This window comes from Aulostomus chinensis, chromosome 2 (assembly GCF_037954235.1).
Source record: "Aulostomus chinensis isolate RoL2024-O1b breed Wild chromosome 2, RoL_Achi_v1.0, whole genome shotgun sequence".
In the NCBI taxonomy this organism is placed as follows: Eukaryota; Metazoa; Chordata; class Actinopteri; order Syngnathiformes; family Aulostomidae; genus Aulostomus; species Aulostomus chinensis.
The window spans coordinates 20,724,988-20,732,067 of NC_141321.1; the positions used below are offsets into that span (position 1 = coordinate 20,724,988).

The 7,080-nt window shown below is 41.3% G+C and overlaps 1 long non-coding RNA gene across 1 annotated transcript; it reads right to left on the reverse strand.

The window, feature by feature from the left end:
- Positions 1-3,947: 3,947 nt before the first annotated feature.
- LOC147269369 (uncharacterized) lies at positions 3,948-6,865 on the reverse strand. The gene is made up of 3 exons (XR_015111435.1): positions 6,637-6,865; positions 6,206-6,318; positions 3,948-4,096 (listed from the first exon to the last, which is right to left on the reverse strand). It is a non-coding gene; the product is annotated as an uncharacterized LOC147269369 (long non-coding RNA).
- Positions 6,866-7,080: the final 215 nt, after the last annotated feature.

The following is a 7,080-nucleotide window of genomic DNA, read 5'->3' on the forward strand; positions in this document are numbered from 1 at the left end:
CCCCCCCCCGGCAGATGAAGCTCAAAACTGATTAAAACCAGCCCTCTCCTGTCAAACTCTGCAGATACATCATTCTGCACAGAGATGAAAAGAAAAGAAAGCACTTTTTGTCAAAAGCTGTTGGCATTAATCAAAAGCTGCATCTGACATCAGGAAGAAAGAGTACAGACAGCAAAGGTCAGTGAGGCTGCAAAGATGAGTGGAGGCAAGAGAGGAATGATGGGAAGGGACGTAAAACAAATACACTGTCCTGTTATGTTTAAAAGATGTTTTATGAGTGAAAATATACTTCCTGTTGAGACCATAAAGTGGATTGGGGACAGTTTTAGGGAGCATATTTACTGGATTTTTGCCTTCAGGGCACGTGTGATGCTACAAGACTCAGCTTCATCTCTCAGAAATATGTCAGACCACTCAAACTCAGAGCAACTAAATTCCTGACAAGTGTGACCGCCACTCTCTTCATCTTTATTCTGGCCTTGTTGATCTTTCCTAGATTTGATTTCCTCCAGTAGCATTGCTCAGCAATGGATGAGCTTCATCTCTGGAAAGTTATCATGGAGGTGCAGCATCATCACTTCATCGTCAAGTCAACAGAAAGAAGTGAGCCTCCTATAGTCTGTCATCCAACTATCTGCTTGACCTCATCCTCAACCTGGCTTATACCTCCATGTCACAGCAAGTAGCAGAAATGTTACACATTAACATGACGCAGTTCTGATGCTCTGATGCCTCCCAAACCGACTTTAGATTCAGCTATTCTTGAAATTCTATAACACAGTGATTTATAAATGGGCTTACGTGAGTTTGTATTGGGGAAGCACATCTCTTCACTATGTAAGTCAACGGAAAAGATTTTGGGACCAGCGTGCATCATGTGATAGATGAGCCAGGGTGTCACAACCCGAGAAACCAGGAACACGATTCACACACACACAGAACAAGAACTGAAGCAAGGGGAAACTACTGAAAAATGTAAAGATAAAGACAACCAATCAAATAGGAGGACATCAGTACACAATATGTAGAAACTCACCTGCAAGTGGTTGAACAAGAGGATGTCAGGCAGCAAGGAAATGAGTTTTAAACAGGTTAAGATGAAGAGTCAAATCAGTCAAACACTGAAGGGAAGATCAGAAAATGTGGAAAAAAAACACACAAAATGAAAATTCAGTTCAATGCAATCGCCTTGGCCAAAATTCTATCAAATGTACTGAAACTGTAAAACTAAAAACTGTAAAGGGTATTTTTCTTTAAAAAGTGGATAATATCTCAGGCTTAAATATGTCACTGCCGCAGGTATGGCAGCATGTCAAACACGGTCAAGAGATAAATCCAGTTGGTGTTGATTGTAACTTAAGTTGTTAGAAACAATTGGTGCTTGAGAACTATTTTAACTCCTGTCAACACTCATCACAAATTTGAGATGGGCACCGAAGAATGCTGCCTTTTCTTAAGCTGGCAGCTGATGATGTAAAAACACATTTTCTAATGAGACCCTCCAGAGAACCGATCCACAGTCCAGACCACCGTTAAACACTCTGACCCTTGGCAGAGACCTACCAGCGTGGTGGAGGTCTAACCAGCTTATTAAACACTTTCCAGTGTGAACTGATTTAATTTTACGAGCACATTTGAAATAATAACCTCTATATCCATATCTACTGTAAGCATATCACATCTTCACACTGTGTTACGTAACATGTTAAATCTTCCTTCACGTGTGTGATGGATGCGTCACATCTGTGCTCTATTGAGCGTCCTGTAATTAATGACAACTGCATTTGGTTGTGGTTGACAGTTACAGGTAGGAAATCCATTTTTCTTCGAATTTGTACAAGTCAAACAAGTTTGGGGTTAGTTAGGAGACTCCAACTATTCCAATGTTTTTCTTTTCACAGAGACAGAGATTCCTGGAGGGGCAATTTATTAGCTCCTCCAACATCTGACACACATCGCACTGCGGTATCTGACACATTGTGTCAGAGGCAGCGGGGTTACATGAGGCAGAGGGCTTATATAATGCACGTGGAAGAAACTGCACTCGCTTGCGTGAGCGCTCAGAGAAAACTGTTAAATGTGTTAATTATCTTAATTAAAGACAACATTTCATCATTATATGCCACTTTCCAAAACACACACTGATTCATCTTACATCAGCGTCCTCGTCCTAGTCTAAATTATTACTCTATGGGATATGCCACGAAACTCAAACTGTAGTTCTGGTGGAAAAATATAACATAAACTTGATGTTGGTGGCTGATGCCGATATTTAGACACAGGGAGCCAGGAGATATTGCCAATATTTTGTTGTTTGTGTTTTTATCTGAAAATATAAGCAACAAATTGACTATGTGAAGAAATTAGACAAAAATGAGAACTTCAGTGAACATATTCAAAATTAATGTTATTCTCTGCTGGGCGGCACGGTGGTGCAGTGGTCAGCACTGTCTCCTCACAGCAAGAAGGTTCCGGGTTCGAGTCCCGACTCGGGCACAGGATCTTTCAGTGTGGAGTCTGCATGTTCTCCCTGTTCCTGTGTGGGTTCTCTCTGGTACTCCAGCTTCCTCCCACAGTCCAAAGACATGCAATTGGGGACTAGGCTGATTGATACTCTAAATTGACCGTAGGTGTGAATGGTTGGTTGTCTTTGTATGTTGGCCCTGCGATGGACTGGCGACCTGTCCAGGGTGAACCCCGCCTCTCGACGCTGGGATAGGCTCCAGCCCCCCGTGACCCTTAATGTAGGAATAAGCGTAAGACAATGGATGGTTATTCTCTGCTGTGTCTTACTCTTCTATAGAACCTGTGAGCTTTGCACTTATTTTACATAATAAAATCAACCATTTGAGACAAAATAAATATTTAGGGTATCATAATAGCAATAGTTGGCAGCGTCTCCTTGTTTTGAGAGAAAAATAACAGCGTAGATAGCAGCTTCACATCTGTAGATGAATAACAGTTTTAAGCTGTGTATTGTCGGGACTTGAGACGGATTGGACGAACTAAAACGAGTCATCAAGAGTCATTCTCAGACTCACAGGCTGTCACAGCAATAAAACTTCACCAAACTAGGGAAATACCAAAGCAGAGTATTTCTTCCTCTGTGGTGCCCTGCCTGTGTACTTGAGAGCCTCTGAGGACGGAGCTTTTTAGACGGACAACAACAACACAGGCCCTCCAGTTTAACTTCTTACTGCTCTAGCCAGACCAGCGTGGTGACACACTCTTCTCCTGCTATTCATGCGTTCACCATGAAGGTCAATAACTAGCACATTATGGTACAAAAGACACAGCCGACCATTATCAACATGAAATAATGTGTCGGCTCCAGCGTGTGAAGCTGGAAAACAACGCGGATTTGTCAGTGTCTTCTTTGTTAAGTTGGCTGTAACGAGGGTTCCCTATATTTAGATGGATCAAAGCTGGTTTATGTAACTGGTTTTTGGAGCCATCATTAAACAAATATTGGACGAAAGAGATCCTTTGGGGAAAGTTGTAGAGGAGAAAATGAGGGCTTTCACAAGACTTCATCAGTTAACACTCAATCTGTCATTGTGAAAAGCAATGGTGGAAAAAAAAGAAGTTTGCCTCCAGCTTTCATTGCCCAGGAAATATTGAGAGGACTTTTAATGGCTTCAGTTTTATGTTTGTAACTTTTTTTTGTAGCTCGTACTCATAAACTTACTGTATATAGGCAGTTTTATGTGTTTACATAATTTTTTCAATATACACAAATCTCCCCAGCACAAAATAAATATAGAATACTTCTGTTGCTTTTTTTTTCTATGAAGGAAAACTATTAAGCGGCCGTTACTATTTTTAACAAATGTACAATGATTGTAGATGAAATATAGAGTGAAGCAACCTCCTTTCCAAGAGCAGGTGAGTGTCGCGGGAATGAAATTCACACTTTTGGACCAAAACTGACAAGTGTGTGCTGATAAATAAATAAAACTCTTTATTCATAGAAGTCCAGAGTTAAATTCAGGGTGGAGATGAGTAATATTGAGCGGAGATGACCGATTAAAGGTTTCTCTAGCACTTTATTGACCCTCTGTGACGTTCCACCTTTTCACTCTTCGGAAAGATTTATCTGTAATTAGAGAACACAAACACAAAGTGCACTGTAGCGTTGGCACTACGAAATACTGAGCGATGAATTCATGGAACATTGTCAATGTAAGAACAATCATATCAAAGCAACGTACTGAGTCAAATCAAACACCGGCGTCTCTTAACACTCAAAGTCTACTGCCTTTAGATTGTTTGCCATCATTGATGAACCTAAGAGTGATGCTTGTATCGTTCACAGGCTCTTTGCTTTAAAAGCATCACAGCACAGCTTTCACTGCAGCTGAGCAAGTCCAGCGAGGTGTATGTGGTAGTGGACAGGCAGATGGAACGCCAGCAGCCGTCACGCCTGTCAAGGATGCACAAAATTGCTCAAATCTGGCTTTGCTGTTGGTTTTGACCTGTAGTCAGTCACTTTTCCTGGATTGGGTTGGATTCACTGAGTAGAGGAGAGTTGTGACTCACTTCTGCACCATTGCGCTTACATTTTGCAAGAGCAGCAGCAAAAGAGAACTTCCAACACTCAGCTGTGGCTCCAAAAGCACAATTCTGTTACTCAGCGACAAATATGTTCATGGCTCCAGCAGTCAAAACTCAAATGCACAATTCTTTTAAAAAAATAGTTTATCATATCAAATGTGTCCAATATAATGCCTACTTGGACATTTGAGTCAACAGTCTTGTATCTGAAATTGAAATATTTGCACCTGTAGCAGCAAAACCCAAGTTTTTAAATCGTCAAATAAAGTTTTTCAATGCCAAAACAAGACTTTAGATGACCATTCAGCCATTGTGAAACATTCAGGAAACACCATATGGTCCCAAAGATTCCTTGACATGCCCTTCGTTACGAAAGAGTTTTGTTTGTTCTTTGTTGGAGGGATCAAGCGAGCGGGGGTAGAGAAGAGAGGCTGACTTGCAACAAAGATCCACAGACATTGTGGTCTTTTGGTATTCATCTTAACCAAAAAAAGAAACACTTTGCTTTTTTTAATCCTCATTCAGTGAGGACAACAGCGGATTAAGGTTCATGGCACGAAATGGGACTGTTGAGTGATGTGAATGTGCTCACAGTCTTACGATTGATTAATGGACTGTGAATCCTCAACTTGCTCTTCCCAGAATGGAAGTTCGTGACAGGAGGAGAAGAAAAACTGTCTGCGGGAGCATCAACGCTGAGCTCACTGAGGTCTTATCGTTTTCCACCAATACATAGAGCCTATAGATGCATCCAGGCAGCCAAGCTTTGTTCAGTGGTTCCAGTCCACATTGGTTGACTACACACCATCAACACAGATTCCTCATCATCTCTCTGACAGTCTTTGTTCTCGTGTTTGGGGTTGCCTCTGGGCCAGAATTCAAAGTCCTGAGGGAACAAAGCCAGGGATTCACTGCGGTGGCTTTCATGCCAAGAAAGAAACAAAACAACCAAACCAGAGAAATAAGGATGGGGATCCATTACTAAGGAGATGGTCTGGAGGCATGGGTGTACGGGTGGTGCTGCAGCTGGCTCTGTTTTTCCATGTTTTCTCAATCTTTGTATGAGCTTCATCCAGGTGATCCAGCTTCCTCCCACACAGCAAAAAAAAAAAAAATCATTTATCACGCTGTCAACACAATGAAATCCGTGACTGCTGTCTTTGCGTCTTGGTACGTGTGCGTACAGACACACAGGGTAGAGTTCGTGGTTCCAAGGATCTTGGAGAAGTTGCCATCCATCTTCTGAGCCTTTCAGTTCTCAGTTGCTTCTCCCTCTTCATGTCATCTCAAAATGATAATGTAATTATGAGACTGGGTATCATATTTACCATGGAAATGTTTCAGGGCATACGTGCTAAAATAAGCCCATCATTGGCATGAGAATCCTAGATGTGGTTTCATGTAAAGAGCCTAAAAAACATTGTGCCGCTACCAGTAGGCGGACCTGATACGATAATCCAGCTTGACAAATACAAATATTCTAAAATTCTGCACAGTATCTAAACGAATAAAACAAAAATGTTGAATCATTTATATTACTGAAAACACTTTACCACACAGGAATAAATTATAGTCCCGTCAAAGATAGCGGAAGACTCCCTCTCCTGAGGTTAAACTCTATCAATGCTTACTCTCTCAAAATGTAACTTACCCCCTAACAGACCTCCACTTGGCTGGAGACTGAAACAGAGGTACTCAGTCTCTTTTGGTATGAAACATTTGTGATCCAGTATGTGTCCATTCATCATCCAGTATCTGAGTTTTCTAGGAAAAGCACAGTTGCATAAAAACTTATCCCCTGACCTCACTGACATCTGAATCATTAATATAGTTTATCTCCAAGATTAGAAAAGCCAAAAAACCATTCTTGCTGTTCTTGCATCTGGAGGATATGAAAATTGTACTGATCAAATTGTTGAAATTCAAAACCTAGGAAAACATGTCAGCCTTAAATGATAATGACATTTCACTTAAACCTGAGGACCTTAAATTAGCTTGGTAAGAGAGAGTTCGGGGAGGATATTAAGCAACAACAGTGAATGGAAGTCAAATCGAGCAAGACCACCATCACAATTCACTTACTCATATAAACAATCAGTGCCTCTGATACTGGAGCACACATGGAAGAAATGAGGAACGTTGCCATCATTAGGAAGTTGGAATAATGGAATAATGGAATTATGTCAGAGTTTGAGGGAGCAGGTGGACCCAACTGTAGAAATATGCAGAGCGGCAACTTGATAAGTAGTAACCCAACCAAAAATACAACTGCAACGCTGGAGCAACAGGAGAGAAAAGAAAAGAAACTGAGTACAACAGGACCACTTACCGGACAAGAGATGAGTGAAGAACACAAGAGCCGACAAGGAGCTGATAAACTGACGAGACGCAGGTGAGGACAATAGGAGGACAGGAAGTAAGACGAGATGAGGCAAATGGGGGAAAGAAGTACATTTCAAAATAAAACAGGAATTAACTAAACCAGAATCTGGAGTCCACAAGCAAATAGTCCAATGCTGAGGGGCC